The sequence below is a fragment of the Trichosurus vulpecula genome, chromosome 1 (assembly GCF_011100635.1).
Source record: "Trichosurus vulpecula isolate mTriVul1 chromosome 1, mTriVul1.pri, whole genome shotgun sequence".
Lineage (NCBI taxonomy): Eukaryota > Metazoa > Chordata > Mammalia > Diprotodontia > Phalangeridae > Trichosurus > Trichosurus vulpecula.
In genome coordinates, this window is record NC_050573.1 from 322,980,273 (window position 1) to 322,998,336 (window position 18,064).

The 18,064-nt window shown below is 38.3% G+C and overlaps 1 non-coding gene across 1 annotated transcript; it reads right to left on the reverse strand.

Moving 5' to 3' along the window:
- Window positions 1–17,415: 17,415 nt before the first annotated feature.
- LOC118835099 lies at window positions 17,416–17,546 on the reverse strand. The gene has a single exon (XR_005009448.1). It is a non-coding gene; the product is annotated as a small nucleolar RNA SNORA77 (small nucleolar RNA).
- Window positions 17,547–18,064: the final 518 nt, after the last annotated feature.

Sequence of the window (18,064 nt, forward strand, 5' to 3'; positions counted from 1 at the left end):
AGAAGAGAGGACACAGTCAAGCAAACAACTAGGATTCATGAGTGAGTGTTTATGGGAAGGCACTAGCAGAGGGGAAGGGTACAAGATGGTTTGGCTCCCTGCTGTGATATTTTGTGTTAACCTCCTTGCTGTTATGATAAAGTGTGCTTATTAGTTTGAGGATATAACTTCCACTATGTTGAATTGGAGTTACTGGTTTTGCGATTTAATCCTTCAGTGTCTGAATAAATATTTTACTTCTGGCTTCTAATTTAAGAGTCTTTTGTACTCTGCAATATAGAATTATACAAGCATTTTCATGGTCACCATCTATATTATGACACTTGCCTTACTGATACACACACACACACACACACACAAATATATATGTGTGTATATATATATATATATGTATATATATACATATATATGTGTATATATACATATATAAACATATGTAGGGTATATACATATGTGTATGTTTATATATATGTCTGCATATAAATACAGATGTACTACTCTCCATTCTGTCAGGGTTCATCATTATGCTGATCAATTGTTCTGGTTCTCTTAACTTCACTCTTCATCAATTTGTAACATGTCTTTTCAGATTTATTAAAATCATCCCCTTCATTATTTCATTTTGTATTTCTCCACTTAACACTGTTTTACTTTTTTGCAATTACATATAAAGATAGTTTTCAACATTCAGTTCTGATTGAGTTCCAATTTTTTTCTCCCTCTCTCACTTGCCTCCAAGCTCCCCCAAGATGGCAAGCAATCTGATGTAGATTAGATATATACAATCGTATATAAACATATTTTCACATTAGTTATTTTGTGAAAGAAGAATCAGAATAAAAGGAAAAAATAAGAAAGAAAGAAAAAAACAGAAAGAAAGGGAAAATATTATGCTTCAATCTGCATTCAGGATCCGCGGTTCTTTCTCTGGATATGGATAGCATTTTTCATCATGAGTCTTTTGGAATTGTCCTAGATCATTGTATAGCTGAAAAGAATGAAGTCTATCAAATTTGGTCATCACACCTTTGCTGTGACTTTGTACAACATTCTCCTGGTTCCATTCTATTCACTCAGCATTAGTTCATGTATGACTTTTCACATTTTTTTTCTCTGAAATCTGCCAGACCATAATTTCTTTTAGCATAATAGCATTCCATTACATTCACGTACAACAAGTAGTTGAAGCATTCTCCAATTGATAGGCATCTCCACCATTTCCAATTCTTTGCCATACCAAAAGAACATTGCTACAAGTATTTTTGTACATGGGGGTCTTTCCCCTTTTTTGTGATCTCTTTGGGATAGAGACCTGGTAGTGGTATTGCTGGATAAAAAGATATGTATGGCTTTATACCCCTTTGGGCATAGTTACATATGGCTCTCCAGAATGGTTGAATCAGTTCACAAGTTCACTAACAATGCACTAGTGTCCCAATTTTCCCACACATTTTCCAACATTTGTCATTTTCCTTTTCTATCACCTTAGCCAATCTTCTACATCTGTTGTGGTCCTTCAGATATTTTTTGATTTACATTTATCTAATCACTAGTGATTTAAAGCATCTTTTTCATATGAGTATAGGTAGCTTTACTTTCTTTGCCTGCAAATTGCTAGTTCATATCCTTTGACCATTTATCAACTGGGGATTGACATATATGCTTACAAATTTGACTCAGTTCCCTCTATAATTTATAAATCTTTATCAGAGAACCTGGCTAGAAAAACTTGTTTCCTAGCTTTCTGCTTTCCTTCTATTTTTGGTTGCAATACTTCTGTTTGCAAAAGCTAATTAATGTAATCAAAATTATCCATTTGCATTTCATAATGTTCTCTATCTGTTGTTTGGTCATGAAACCTTCCCTTCCCCTTAAATCTGAAAGGTAAACTATTCCTTACTCTCCTAGCTTGTTTATAGTATCAACCTTTATATCTAAATAGTGTACTGTATGGGTAATTAAGGTGGCTTTTAACACATACTTAATCAAATGCCCCTGAAGAGTTGGGCCTTTGTTTTCTTGATTAAATTAGGAATCTTTGATGACTTCCTTCTCTCAAGGGAAAGCCTAGTTTACATGGGTTTGAGTGACATGTTTGTGACATCAGAGGCTTTTAGACCGTGTGGGTTTAAGTCGCATTTTTGTCACTCATTTAGGTCAAATGGGTGAGTTGCATGTGTGACTCACCTTTGATCCTGAACAAGATATGGAAACCCAGACGTTGGCATTCTCCCTTGGGGCTCTGGGCAACTGGAGGAGTGGTGCATGACTCTTGGCTAACCATTATTAAGAGCTCTCCAGCTCTTGAACTCAGGTGTTGATGGTTTCTTCGTAACTATGAATTGTGGCCTGGTCTGTTTTTATTGCTTATGTTTGTAATTTGTTTATATTTGCTTTAAAGTTCAGGTTGATGGCTTTTCCTCCTGAACTAAGTGAGTTTATATGTATATGTTGCATTAAAGTCAGATTGTTAACCCCTTAATGTTACTTTTGTTAGTAAAGCTGATCAAAGAACCTGTGCTTGCAGCATTCTTGTTGGTGGGTTGGTGTTGGTCTTTCACCCCCAAAACAGCTGTTAGCCAAATTGTTGCAACATGTATTCATTTTGATTTTGTCTTGGTATAGGGTGTAAGTTGTTGGTCTATACCTAGTTTCTGCCATTCCAGTTTCCCAGCAGTTTTTGTCAAAGAGTAAGTTCTTATCCCTGAAGCAAGGATCTTTGATTTTATCAAACACCACATAACTATAGTCACTGAATACTATGTCTTTGTATCTAACCTATTCCACCAGTCTAAGGGTAGGGGAGAGGAGGAAAAGGAAAGAAAAGAAGGAAGGAAAGAAGGAAGCAAGGAAGGAAAGAAGAGCTGTGTTTCTCAATTGGCTAGTTCCAGTTGGGTCCCCAGAGGGGCAGGTCCTATTACTACTTACTGAGGTTTTTCTTTACCCTTTGTTCTCAAAGAGGACCACAACATTAGGGAGGAGAAGCTATGACAGGTAATTGAATTGGATTTAAGTAACAGAGGGATGTGCTAAGTCACTAGCCTCACTTTATCTGAACTGTCCTACGCCAAGCCCACTTGGTCATTGTTTGGGCCCTGATTGGCTCAGAGTGAATGTCAATAGCAATTCTTTCTGTTTTGGACAGAATCACTGAGGCTTTTCCCCTTCCAGGTTTATTTATTTATTTATTTTACCATGTAAAAGAAGCCATTCTCTCCTTCATTTCTTATCTAGACTTAATCATTGAATTGCTTCGCCCAGCCCTACCTCACTTAATCCCATTCATTTACATGTCATGCCATCAACTCCCTAATGTCATGGTCCTCTTTGAGAACAAAAGACAAAAAACAACAATGTCTATGCATATACACATACATATACATACATATATACACATATGTCTGTAAATATATATGTATGGCATACATACACAATACATATAAACACATATGCACACAGAAATTAATTCTTTTACGGCATATAGATTAAATAGGTATGGAGATTTAGTATTATTTTGACAAAGAAGGTTGGGTAAGAGCAGCCTCCAAAGTCTTTTCCTTGCAGAACAAACAAGGTAAGAGAAAGAAAACAAAAATATCATATAAAATTTAAGATATCCAACATGAATTTTCTTCTATATCCTTACTCCCCTTAATGTAATGGCTATACATCCCACATTTTCTAGTGCAACACCAATTCCAGAAGAAGAACTTTTATTTTTAATGAACCTTTACAAAAGCAATATCCTTTATCAGAACATTTGCTCTGACTTCATTTTCAGAAATACAGTCATAGAACCCTTTCAGTGGTTATCACCAAATCATAAATCCAAAGTATGAGAGGTTTTGCTGCTGTTTTGCCCTCAGTCTCACTGAAGCTGCTAAGAGCTATTTGCAGGTATTCCCAGTGGGAAAGTGGATGCTTATTAACAATGCTGAGTTAAGAAACCTAGGTAAAACTTAACTGCAATAATATATTTACTCATAATTTGAAGGACTTAAAGATTAGCTAATTAGCATAAAACAACACAGATGTGTAAACAAACATGTGTGCACAAATTGTGTATATATGCACATATATACACACACACACATACATGCATATATGTATCATGTACCTATGTATTGTGGTAGAAAATGATTAATAAAAATAGCCCTCCCCCCAAAAAAAATAGGCCCATTCACTATTTTCAATAGTTGCTTTTATGACTATAGACTTGGACTATGTTATACATGCCTGGGCATCTGAATCCAAGTTGCTTCAATTCCCTCTACTGAAGAATGTCTTCAAAAAGGGAAAGGGTAGAGCAAATATAATTATGCCAACTGAAATATTAATTAATAAGATAATATTAATGTTCCTAATTATTATTTAGGTTGTGAGCAGACAACTGTGACCCATGATCCACAAAATGGGAAAATCAAGCTTGTGTAGCATTTACTCCTCTAATCAAATAAGGTGTAAAACAAAGTTAATCTGATGTATGTTAATATTTATATAATTGTTAACTGAAAAAATTACGTAATTGCTGTTTGAATGTTAATTAAGAAATCATGCTAGGAATTTATAAATAATAATAATATATAGTATTATTAGAGAGTAAAAATATTTATTTTTTTTCTGTTTAGACTAATACTCTACTATGTATTATTATATCACACATATCATAGGCCTGTCTTGACTCATCCCAGGTTCCTGCTAGTTTATGTTCAAAATTAGAACTAAATAAGATACTTATAGTCAATTTAACAAATAACAAAAGGAAATTGACTTACACATTGAAGGGGAAGGGCATTCAGAACATGGAAGGGAAAGTCATATAGGATAAAGTATTGAATCAGTTGAATAGAGCTTCTCAAAGTGGTCTATTGTCACAAGTATGAGGGAGGAGCCCCTGCCCCTAGGGTCCTTGCTGTTTTGTACCCAAGAGACCAGGAAGCTAAATTCAACCTTAGTGCCATGAGCTGATTCTTCTTCAAGACAGTGTCAATCCTTTTTTATGGAAAAAAAAAAAAACAAATTAAAAATTAGCCTAACTTGCAAGGGGGTGGGGCTAAGAATATTGCTTCCACTAACTCCTCAATATTAAATTTTTCCAAAACCTTGTGTCTTGTCATCATATTATCATAAAATCCAATTTTTAAAAGTATTTATGTTCCTACTATCTATTGAGCAACAGGTATACAAAAACAAGATGAAAAATAGTTTGTGTTTTCAAGAGATTTTCATTTTGAATGAGAGACATGACAGATGCATATTAAAAGAAAAAAAGACCTGGATCTTATTCTTAGAAATCTTGGTTACCCTTTCTCCTAATCCAAAACTGTTATGCAATAGGTCTAAATTCCTTTGATTTCTAATCCTTTCAGTGTTCTTCCTTTATCTTCCTGACATAAAAGAGGGAAATCTTTGAATAGTTACTCATAATTGCTGCCCCCAAGGTGGATTTACTGAATGTTAGATAACCAGAAACTTCTCAATAGACCTTGGATGCCTGATCTCAAGCCAACATTGTCATCATCTTGCTGGTACTCTGGACACAGAGGATGTTGAGTCCAGTGTCATGGTATATTTGCAACTGTATTTAGAACATCTAATATCTAGGACTTTAGAAACAAGGAAATTAAAGGGCAAGGTTTAGGGTTAAATAATGGGGGAAGAGAAAAGCTCCAATTTTGTCATCCTACTACACCTTCCAGAAATATCTATTAAGAACAAAATATGAGTAAAGCAAATGTAGCTTCAAAATGAGATGAGTGAGTGTAAATTGTCAAAATTTAGAAAATTCTTTACTGTTTCTAATTCCCCAGAATAAAAACTTTCATTTTCTACCAGGTCAATATTCCTTGAAATTCTACTAATACAAGATAGTCTTTCATAAAAGATTATAGATAATTTTAAGCATATCCCTTAAGGGGTTATTAGCTAAATATTAGAATCCAAGTTAAATTGCTCCAAGTAAGTAATTTAACTTATTTTGGACTCAGCTTCCTCATAAATAAAACAACAAAGTTGAACTAGATGAATTCCAAGGTCATTTCCAGGTCAAAATGTATGATCTTACGATTTTTTTTCCATCTTTTTAAAGTTGGGGAAACTAGAAAGCAGGAAAGCACTATATGTCTAGTGTGGGTTAAGCAGTAGAGGTACTAAAAAGCTGGTTATTGGGTGATAGAAAGTTCAGCCCTTGTCCTCAAAAAAGTTTCATTTCATTTATGTGTTGATTATCTCATTTATGCATTGACCTAATATGTAGTACAAAAACTAGTAGCAGGAGAGTTAAGAACACACACACAAAGACTAATGATAAATGATTATGTTATTAAAATAGGAAAGATATGAAATGCTCTTATATCTGATTATGGTATTTAACACTTGGCAAGTTTTTAATAACTGATTCATTTACATTCCTTAATTGATTCATAATAAGTAGTCCCCTGCAGGTTTTAGACTTTAGTTTGCTTTTGGAATTGAATTTTCTGTGAAAAACCTTTATGTATCACCTAGAAATATTAGTAAAACACTACTATGACAGTTCCATGTTATAGAGAGAAAAGATATTATCCCTGTTATAAAGGACCTTATAATCCCCTTATTTTATAATTTGTTGACTTTTCATTTATTCATCTTATATTTAATAAGTAGCTTTGGGGAGTAAAAAAAAAATAAAAGCCTAAAACTACAATACAGAGCACAATAGGATGTATAGAGAGGAGGAAAATAATGCCAATTCTTCTACCTCTTCTATTTAAAAAAAATCAGTAACTCCTTTCAATTTCCACCAAAATTATATCCGTTTAGATGCTCAAAACTTCATTTGGTGACTATTCTAACATCCTATTAATTGGTCTGTCTTTTTCTAGATTTTCCCCTCTCCAAACTAACCTAAGCATGCTGTTGCCTGAGGAATATTCATAACATGCATTGATGATCAAGTCACTCTCTTCTCAAAAATCGCCATAGACATGTATGGTTCTAGGTCACCTTTATATTTGATAGACTCCAATTGCTTCCTATCACCACAAAAATCAAGCCAAAATTCCTCTACTTGACATTCAAAAGCCATTCATTACCTAGGAACCACCTTTTCTTCTCTACTTTCACTCTAGGATTCCCCCTACCCCATATTCTCTTGATCAAATGACACTGGCTCTCTTTTGCAAACAATAAAATCCTCTCTTATCCCTGAGCATTTGCTCAGATTGTCCTGCAAGATTGGAATGTTTTCTCTCCTTATTCTATGCTTGTTGGCTTCCCTCATTTGCCAGCTATAATGCCACTTTATTTAGGAAGTATTTTCTAATCACTTTTTTTTTAAATTTATTTTTATTTTTAGTTTACAACAGAGGGTTCTACATAATTTTGAGTTCCAGATTTTCTCCCCTCCCTCCCCCCTCCATCTCCAAGATGGCATGGAATCTCATATAACTACCACGAATGACTTTGCATTGAATTAAATTATACACTAGTCAAGTTGCAGAGAAGAATTACGACCAATGGAATGAATAATGAGAAAGAAGAAACAGAACCAAAAAAAAAAAAAAACCAAAAACAAAAACAAAAGAGAAGAGAAAAAGGCAAGCAAGAAGTTCATATTACCTTTTGAGGTATCTGATGTATCTACAATGTTATTGCTGTTCTGTTCCATATTCGTATTTTGATCCTGCTTGTCTTCATAAAAAGAATCTATTGTCCTTGGTTTTTTTGTATTCTTCTTCATGTTTGTTGGTTTGCCTTTTCCTGGCTTTACAACAAGTTTCTGCCTTTGGGGCTCAGGGCTCTCTGTCCCAGCTTTCTTATTCTGGGGGTTGTGAGTCTAGAATTATAGCCTTCAGTTTCCTGAGGTGTGGGGGAGGGATCTGGCTCCCTGACTTCTCATTCCCTATGGGTGCTCTCCAGCAGTGTTGCTTTTCAGCAATGGTCTCAGTTGTTTGTTTTTTGAGCTGATGTCTGGCACTTCCCCTGGGGGAGCAAGATTACATCTGGGCTCCTGGCGTTGACCCCTGCCCACTCTGCCCCTCTGGGACTGATGAACATCTACTATTTGACCACTGAAGCCCCACTTCTTTCTGCTCTGTTCCAGCGTTCTTTTTTTCTTCCCCTGAGGAATTCTCTGGGTGGGGAGGGGAGGGATTAGAGCTATTTACCTGGCCATTATATCTCCCAGAAATTCAAGAAACCGAGTTTCTGGGCTGCAAGCATCAGGAGTTGGTGTTTCCTGGCCAGTGGCCTTGCGCTGCCTCTCATCGCTCCCACAGACTGCTGTCCTGTGTTGGGAGTCCTGAGGATCTCTGCCGGTTTTGCCCAGCTTTCTCCCAGCCCGTCTCCCACGTGGCTTTTCCGGCCGGCTGCTTCTGCTTTGGTCTGAAGCAGCTCCACACCGAGCACTCTCCAAGCCTACAGATTCGTGCCTTTTGCCTTTCAGACTCTCCCGGCTTGGAGATTTGCCCCACGCAGACTGCTCGCGGTTTCTAACTCTCTCAAATTTGCTCAAATTCACTTTTTTATAGGAATCTGACAGACCTTGTGAGAGAGCTCCGGCAATTTTGGCTCCACCCCTCTAATCGAAAGATAGTCACTCTTTTTTAAATAAAATACTTTTTAAAATTTATCTTTTATTATTTAATATTTTTAGTTTTCAACATTGATTTCCACAAGATTTTGAGTTACAAATTTTCTTCCCATTTCTACTCTCCCCCTCACCCCAAGATGGCATATATTCTGAATGTCCTTTTCCCCAGTCTGCCCTCACTTCTGTTACACCACTTGCCCCCACCTTATCCACTTCCCCTTATTTTCTTGTAGAGCAAGAAGATTTCTATACCCCATTGCCTGTATATCTTATTTCCCCATTGCATGTAAAAACAACTTTCTTTGAACATTTGTTTTTAGAACTTTGAGTTACAAATTCTCTCCATTCTTCCCACCCCACCTACCCTCCTTGAGAAGGCAATCTAATCAATGAAGGCCACAAATGTATTGTTATGCAAAACACTTCCATAATAGTCATATCAGGAAAGACTAACTATATTTCCTTCCATCCTATCCTGTCACCCTTTATTCAATTTTCTCCCTGGAACCTGTCCCTTTTCAAAAGTATGTGCTTTTGGGGGAAGGAGCCAAGATGGCACCTGGAATGCAGAGATTTGTTTAAGCTTCCCCCCGAAATCCCTCCAAACACCTTTAAAAATGGCTCTAAACAAATTCTAGACCTGCAGAACCCATAAAATAGCAGAGGGAAACAGGTCTCCAGCCCAGAAGTGCCTGGATGGTGGCCAGGAAGGGTCCATCTTATGGCTCTGAGAGTGGAGGGCAGCCCAGCATGGGCCATGCCAGGAGAGACCAGAACATGAGCCAGCCAGTTGAAACAGGCCTTAGGGCCCTGAAACATTAAGCTGTGCAGTTACCAGACTTCTCAACACATAAAGGCCAAAGAGCAGATTAGGGGGAAACTGCAGGATTGAGTCCAGAGCAGTCCACCTGCCAGCTCTGGTGGTGGAGGAGGTGGTGCAGCCATGGCCATGGTAGAAGCAGCAGGAAGCACCTGAGGCTGCATCCAGAGCAAAAGTGTCAGCTGCTTCCTGAGTCCCTGGCACACATAATAGGAGGAATCAATCGACAGATCAGAGCAGGAGTACAAGGAACATCTTTTGGGCACAAAGGCAGATTCTCTTGCTGTGCCCCGCTTGGATCTGTATTGTGGTCCTGGTTGGCAGTTCCTGGGGGAGGAGGAGTGCTGCTCTGACAGAGCCTGGGGTGATGGTGGAGTAGAAGAGCTCTGAAAACAGCAGTGCTTGGACCTTAAAGCTTGGGACAAAGTACTCTCAACTCTACAAACAGTCACATCCTAATGAAAAGCTCAAGGGTCAAGTACTTGGCTGGGAACATGAACAGCCAGCAAAAACAAACTCAGATTCAAACTCAAACTATTGATTCCTTTTTTGGTGACAAAGAGGACCAAAACATACAGCCAGAAGAAGTCAACAAAGTCAAGGAGCCTATATCAAAAGCCTCCAAGAAAAATAGGAATTGATCTGAGGCCATGGAAGTGCTCAAAAAGGATTGGGAAAAGGAATTTAGAGAAGTAGAGAAAAAATTGGGAAGAGAAATAAGGGTGATGCAAGAAAACCATGAAAAATAAGTCAATGACATGCTAAAGGAGCCACCCAAAGAATAATGAAGAAAATAACACCTTGAAGAACATACTAACCCAAATGTCAAAAGAGCTCCAAAGACCCAATGAGGAGAAGAATGATTTGAAAGGCACAATTAGCTAAAAGGAAAAGGAGGTCCAAAAGACCACTGAAGAAAATACCAACTTAACAATTAGAATGGAGCAAATAGATGCTAGTGACTTTATGAGAAACCAAGATATTATAAAACAGAACCAAAGAAATGAAAAAAAAAAGGAAGACAATGTGAAATATTCCATTGAAAAACAACTGGCCTGGAGAATAGATCCAGGAAGATAATTTAAAAATTATTGGACTACCTGAAAGCCATGATCAAAACAAGAGCCTAGATGTCATCTTTCAAGAAATTATCACGAAAAATTGCCCTGATATTCTAGAGCCAGAGGGTTAAATAGAATATGAAAGAATAAACTGATCACCTCTTGAAAAAGATACCAAAAAGAAAACTCATAGGAATTTTGTTGCCAAATTCCAGAGTTTCCAGGTCAAGGAGAATACAGTAGAAGCAGCCAGAAAGAAACAATTTGAATATTGTGGGAACACAATCAGGATAACACAAGATCTACCAGCTTCTATGTTATGGGTTTGAAGGACTTGGAATATGATATTCCAAAGGTCAATGGAGCTAGGATTAAAAACAGGAATCACCTACCCAGCAAAACTGAGTATCATGCTCCAGGGCAAAATATAGATTTTCCATAAAATAGAGGACTTTCAAGCTTTCTCAATGAAAAGACCAGAGCTGAATAGAGAGTTTGATTTTCTAATACAAGAATCAAGAGAAGCATGAAAAGGTAAACAAGAAAGAGGTTTTGTAAGGAACTTACTAAAGTTGAACTGTTATGTTTACATTGCTACATGGAAAGACGATGTGTGTAATTCACGAGACCTTTGTCAGTATTAGGTTAGTTGACGGGAATATAGACAGAGGTCACAGGATGAGTTGAATATGAAGGGATTATATGTAAAACAATGAAAGAAATTTAAGGGATGAGAGGGGAATATATTGAGAGAGGGAAAAAGGAGAGATAGAATGGAGCAAATTATCTCAAATAAATGTGACAAGAAAAAGCAGTTCTATTGGAAGGGAAATGGGGGCTGATGAGGGTGAATGAGTGAATCTTGCTCTCTTTCGGATTCAACTTGAGGAGGGAATAACATACACACTCTATTGGGTATTTAAGTCCACAGGAAAGTAAGGGGAAGGGGAAAAATGGGGGGATGATAGAAAGGAAGGGCAGATAGGGGGAGAAGGTAAGGAAAAGCAAATGCCATTGAAAAGGGAGAGGATTAAAGGAGAAAAATGAATAAAGGGGGACAGGATAGGATGGAAGGAAATATAGTTAGCCTTTCACAACATGAGGATTGTGGAAGGGTTTTACATAATGATACATGTGTGGCCTATGTTGAATTGCTTTCCTTCCTAGGGAAGGGGGGTAGGAAAGGAAGAGGGGAGAGAATTTGGATCTCAAAATTTTAAAAGCAGATGCTTAATAAAATAAAAAAATATCATTTTTTCATGCAGCTGGGAAACAAGATATATAGGGAATGGGGCATAGAAATCTACCGTGTCTTACAGAAAGTAATGAGAAGGGGATGAGGGAGAGGGGTGTGAAAGAGGGGAGGGCTGACTGGGTAATGAGGCAATCAGAATATATGACATCTTGGAAATGGGGGGAAGGTAGAAATGTTGAGAAAATTTGTAACTTAAAATCTTGTGGAAATCAATGTTGAACACCAAAATATTAAATGAAATCACTAATACATAAAAAACCCAAAAGTGTTTGCTTTAGGTTACCTCCTCCCCCTATCTGCCCTCTTATGTATCATTCCCACCTCTTATCCCCTTCACCCTACTTTACTTTGGGGTTAGATAGCCAATTGAGCGTGTATGTTATTCTCTTTTCAAGTCAAATCTGATGAGAGCAAGATTCCCTCCTTCCCCCTCAACTGCCCCCTCTTACCTTCCAACAGAACTGTTTTTACTTGCCACTTTTATGTGAGATAATTTATCCCATTCTATCTCTACCCTTTCCCTTCTCCCAATATATTCCTCTCTCACCCATTAATTTGTTTTCTAGATAAGAAAAGTATTTGGGTGGAGCCAAGATGATGGATGGAAAGCAGGGACTTGCCTAGGTCTTTCCCCCAGGACCCTCCAAAAACCCATAAAAATGGCTTTGAACAAATTACAGAACTGCAGAACCCACAGAGTAGCAGAGGGATCCAGGGCTCTAGCACAAGACAGCCTGGATGGTGGCTGGGTAAGGTCTATCTCATGGAGCTGGGAGTAGAGCAGAGTAGAGCCCAGCCTGGGCAGCACCTGGACCAACCAGACTGGGAGCAGGGCAGAAAAGGCCTTAGCACCCTGAATCAGTGAGCTGTGGCAGTTACCACACTTCTCAACCCACTAACACCAAAGACAACAGAGAAGGTGAGTGGGGAAAAAAAATAAACAAAAACAAACTGTGGGCTCAGAGTCAAAGGAGTTCACAGTTCAGCCACTGCCCTGGGGGCAGTGGAGGCAATGCAGATACAGAACTACAGCTGCAGTTGCTTCTGGTCCCAGGCCCACCTGGTGGGAGGAATTAAGTGGCTCATCAGAGTGGGAGTCCAGAGCCTGCTTAAATCTGAGTCAAGGTCTGTGCTGGGGGGTCTTGAGGGAGGAGGAGTCCTGGTGTGGCAGAGCTTGCTGGGTAGAAATTGCTTTGAAAACAACAGCACAGAACCTCAAGCTTTGGACAAAGTACTCTCTACTCTACAAGTCATACCTTTATGAAAAACTTAAGGGTCAAGTAATTGGCTGCGAATATGGCCAAAAAATGAAAACTCAGATTCATACTCAAACTTTGGAATCTTATTTTGGTGACAAAGAAGAACAAAACATGCAGCCAGAAGAAGTAAACAATGTCAAAGTGTCTACATCAAAGCCTCCAAGGAAAACATGAACTGGTCTCAGGCCATGGAAGAGCTCAAAAAGGATTTGTAAAAGCAAGTTAGAGAAGTAGAAGAAAAATTGGGAAGAAAAATGAGAGTGATGTGAGAAAACCATGAAAAACAAGTCAATGACTTGCTAAGGGAGACCCAAAAAATACTGAAAAAATACTGAAGAAAATAACATCTTAAAAAATAGACTAACTCAAATGGCAAAAAAAGCTCCAAAAGAATTAGCCAAATGGAAAAGGAGGTCCAAGAGATTAGATTGGAGGAACTGTAAGCTATTGACTTTATGAGAAACCAAGATATCATAAAACAGAACCAAAGAAATGAAAAAATGGAAGACCATGTGAAATATCTCATTGGAAAAAGCACTGACCTGGAGGATAGATCCAGCAGAGAAAATTTAAAAATTAATGGGCTACCTGAAAACCATGTTCAAATAAAGAGCCTCAGTATTATCTTTCAAGAAATTATCAAGGAGAATTTCCCTAATATTCTAGAGCCAGAAGGTAAAATAGAAATTGAAAGAATCCACCCAACACCTCTTAAAAAAAGATCTCAAAAAGAAAACTCGTAGGAATGTTGTTGCCAAATTCCAGAGCTCTCAGATCAAGGAGAAAATACTTCAAGCAGCCAGAAACAATTTGAGTAATGTGGAAAAACAATCAGCATAATACATGATCTAGAAGCTTCTACATTAAGGGATCAAATGGTTTGGAATATGATATTCTGGAGGTCAATGGAGCTAGGATTAAAACCAAGAATCACCTACCCAGAAAAAATGAGTATCATGCTCCAAAGCAAAATATGGATTTTCAATAAAATAGAGGACTTTCAAGCTTTCTCAGTGAAAAGACCAGAGCTGAATAGAAAATTTGACTTTCAAACAGAAGAATCAAGAGAAACATGAAAAAGTAAACAAGAAAGAGAAATTGTAAGGGACTTACTAAAGTTGAACTGTTTTGTTTACATTCCTACATGGAAAGATGATGTGTATTATTCATGAGACCCCAGCATTAGGGTAGCTGAAAGGAATATGCATATATATGTGTGTGTGTGTGTGTGTGTGTGTGTGTGTGTGTGTGTGTGTAGACAGAGGGCACAGGGTGAGTTGAATATGAAGGGATGATATCTAAAAAAATAAAAGCAAATTAAGGGATAAGAGAGGAATATATTGAGAGAGGGAGAAAGGGAGAGATAAAATGGGGTAAATTATCTCGCATAAAAGTGGCAAGAAAAAGCAGTTCTGTAGGAAGGGAAGAGGGGGCAGGTGAGGGGGAATGAGTGAATCTTGCTCTCATTGGATTTGACCTGAGGAGGGAATACCATACACACTCAATTGGGTATCTTACCCCACAGAAAAGAAGGAGGAAGAAGATAAAAAAGGGGGGAAGACAGAAGGGAGGACAGATAGGGGGAGGATGTAATCAAAAGCAAACACTTTCAAAAAGGGACACAGTCAAGGGAGAAAATTGAATAAAGTGGGCGAGGATAGGATGGAGGGAAATATAGTTAGTCTTTCTCAACATGAGTATTGTGGAAGGGTTTTACATAATGATACACATGTAGCCTATGTTGAATTTTTTGCCTTCTTAGGGAGGGTTGTTGGGGAGGCAAGAGGGGAGACAATTTGGAGCTTAAAGTTCTAAAATCAGATTTTAAAAAAAAATTTTGTGTGCAACTAGGAAATAGGATATACAGGCAATGGGGCATAGAAATCTATTTTGCCCTATAAGAGAGTAACAGAAAAAGGGATGGTGGAGAATGGGGTGACAGAAGGGACGGATGACTAGGGAATGGGGCAATTAGAATATATGCGATCTTGCAGTTGGGGGGGAGGGTAGAAATGGGGAGAAAATTTGTATTTCAAACTCTTGTGAAAATCAATGCTGAGAACTAAAACTGTTAAATAAAGAAAAAAGGAAAAAAAGAAGAAAAAGAAAATGATTTGTTAAAATTTGGAATTGGGAAAGTAGAAGCTAATGTCTCTATGAGACATCAAGAATCAGTCAAAGAAAACCTAAAGAATGAAAAAAATAGAAGAAAACTTGAACTATCTAATTGGGAAAACAACTGACTTGCAAAATAGACCCAGGAGAGACTCTCTAAGAATTATTGTTTGACCAGAAAGTCCTGAAAGACAGGCACCATCTTGTCTTTCTTTGCATTGCCAGCATTTAGCCCAATGTCTGGTACCTAGTTCAGTTCTTTAGTCATTTTCATTTTTGTCTGACTCTTTGTGACCCCATTTGTTATATTTTTAATAAAGATATGACTGCAAGTTGCCATTTCCTTCTAGAGTTCATTTTAAAATGAGGAAACTACAGCAAACAGGATTAAGCAACTCACTCAGTATCACACAACCAGTAAGTGTCTGGGGCCAGTTTTGAACCCATGAATATTATTCTTCTTGACATCATGACTGATACTCTACCCACTGTGCCACTTACATGACCTGACACTTGATAAGTGTTTAATAAATGCTTGTGGATTGTCTGATGAGTAAATCTTATCCAGCTGATCTTGACCTTAAAGATTCTCAAATTATTCCTCTTCATGTGTTCTATGTCCAAGATGTAGTGGACTACTCTCCAGCCTTAGCCACCACGGTCTGCTTGCTTGCTCATGTCAGAACTTCCCCTTCTCCACAGTCTTCTGTTCAATATTACACTGAGATGCATCCTTTTTCATGAAGACTCACACACTTCTTCTTATCCTACACCACACACACACACACACACACACACACACACACACACGTATACACATGCACAGAAGGAAAAATACTCTCCTTTTGTCAAGTTTTAGAGCAGGTTGTCTGTTCCTTTTTTCTACTTTATGTATGTTATATTGCATAATACTGATTTATATTTATGTTGTGTTATCACTACCCCTACTCGCTGCCTATTGAGGTCAAGCACTGTTTCATGTTTTATAATAGCTCACATTTATATTATGCTTTACAATTTACAAAGTACTTTTCTCAGAAAAATCCTATCAGTTTAATTGGGACAATTTCATTAACCCTCCTTAAAAGACATAAAATCTAGAATTCAGGGAGAGTAAGTATCTAGCCTATTTCTTTTTTTTTTTTTTTTGGAGGCAGCTTTAAAATGTTTTATTCACTTTTTTGGATGTACTATAAATAAGTGTTTCCACTATGGAAAAGAATGTTATGAGCGCAGTACATGTGACTGGGAATGGGTTTGCTGAAGACATCTTCGAAAGGGTAAAAGCTTAGAAAATAACCTGGAGGCTGGAATTCGGTTCTTTATATAAAGTCCCTTGTAAAAAAACAAACAAACAAACAAACAAAATGAAACAAAAATAAAGAAAATAAAAGGAAAGAAGGTGAGACCCGTGAGATGATTTATTGCAGTAACACATCCTGGTCCTTGGTCTCCTTCTCAGGTGCGTTGGGGCTCCCAGGCTCTTGGCTGCCCACCTCCTCCTTCTCCTCCTCTTTCTCTTTCTCCTTCTCCTTCTCCTTCTCCTCCTTCTCCCCCTTCACCGACAGCTCTGCGAATTTCTCCACCACTTTGTCGGTGATTTCGTTGCCTGCTCCTGCTAAAACACACCAACCAGGGGTGTCAGCAGCAGTCACTAGAGCCTTGACACGACGAGGACAAGTGGGCACACGTGCCAGAGTGGGACTCAGACCCTGCTCTGGGCCCCAGGGTCTTTGGCTTCGCTACCCAAAAGCAGTTTGCATGGGCCTCTCTAAGAGGCCATTCCTTGCCCTGGATGGTCAGGAACCCAACGGGACTTGCAGGTCAGCCCAACTCAAGATCAGAGACCATAGAAGAGTTTAAACATGCCCCCAATAGGGCCTGACACAAGCTGTCCCTGAGGCTCACTTGAAGCCAGGCAGAGAGGCTTGACTGCCTATGTTTAATATTTTAACACATTCTCCAAATAGATAACTATCACATAAAATACTAGATTTAGAAGCAAAAATCAAGCTGTTCCATCGACTTCAATAGCTAGTAACCTTTATTCTTTTAAAACCCTACTTCACGCCAACAGAAAGTAAAGTTATTACTAAGTGATCACTACACCTTTGTCAGCCCTACACAAAACCACAGAAGTCCAAGCTTCCAAAGAAGCTGGCCCTCTCAGTCCTGGAATCTTCATCCATTCAGTCCCCTAATTACTGTTTCTTTGAGCTACACAGGAAAAGAAAAAGAGGATGGAAGCCTCTTCATTATCCAGCCACGGCAAGCCCATGGAATCTGCCAGGGAGACTCCCGAAGAGCCTTCCCTGACAGTCTCACCCAGGGTCCTGGGTGTTTCCCAAGCAGGTGCAATGGCCTTTCACCAGAGAAAGGTGTTTGCACCGCCATGGGTCACTTCTCTAGCAGACTGGAAAAGTAGCAAGACTGAGGAAGGCAGTCATGTACAGAGTGAGTCTGTGGTAGCCTACTTCTTATAGTTAATTTGTGACAGAATCTTTGGGTTAGCAGCTAGGTATACTGAGTAGAAACTCAATGCCCTTTCTGCTAATCACAAGTGTCTTAATTTCTATAAGCCAGTGCCAAGAACATAATGGATTCTTAATAATTGAATTGCATTGTATCTCCAGTGCCTATCATAGTGCCTTGCATATACTTTTTTTGGTCTTCTTGAGTCTATTAGTAGGGTCTCACTCTTCATGACCCAATTTAGGATTTCCATGTCAAAGATACTGGAGTTGTTTGCCATTTTCTTCTTATCTCCTTTTACAGATAAGGAAACTGAGACAAATAGGGTTTAGGTGACTTGCCCAGAGTCACACAGCTAGTATGTGTCTAAGGTGGGATTTGACCTCAGGTCCTCCTGACTACAGACTTGGAACTCTATTTATTGAGAAATCTAGTTGCCGTTTATATATAATAGATATTTAATAAGTCCTTGTTGATTGAATTGAGCCATGAAGAGGAAATGATGATTGA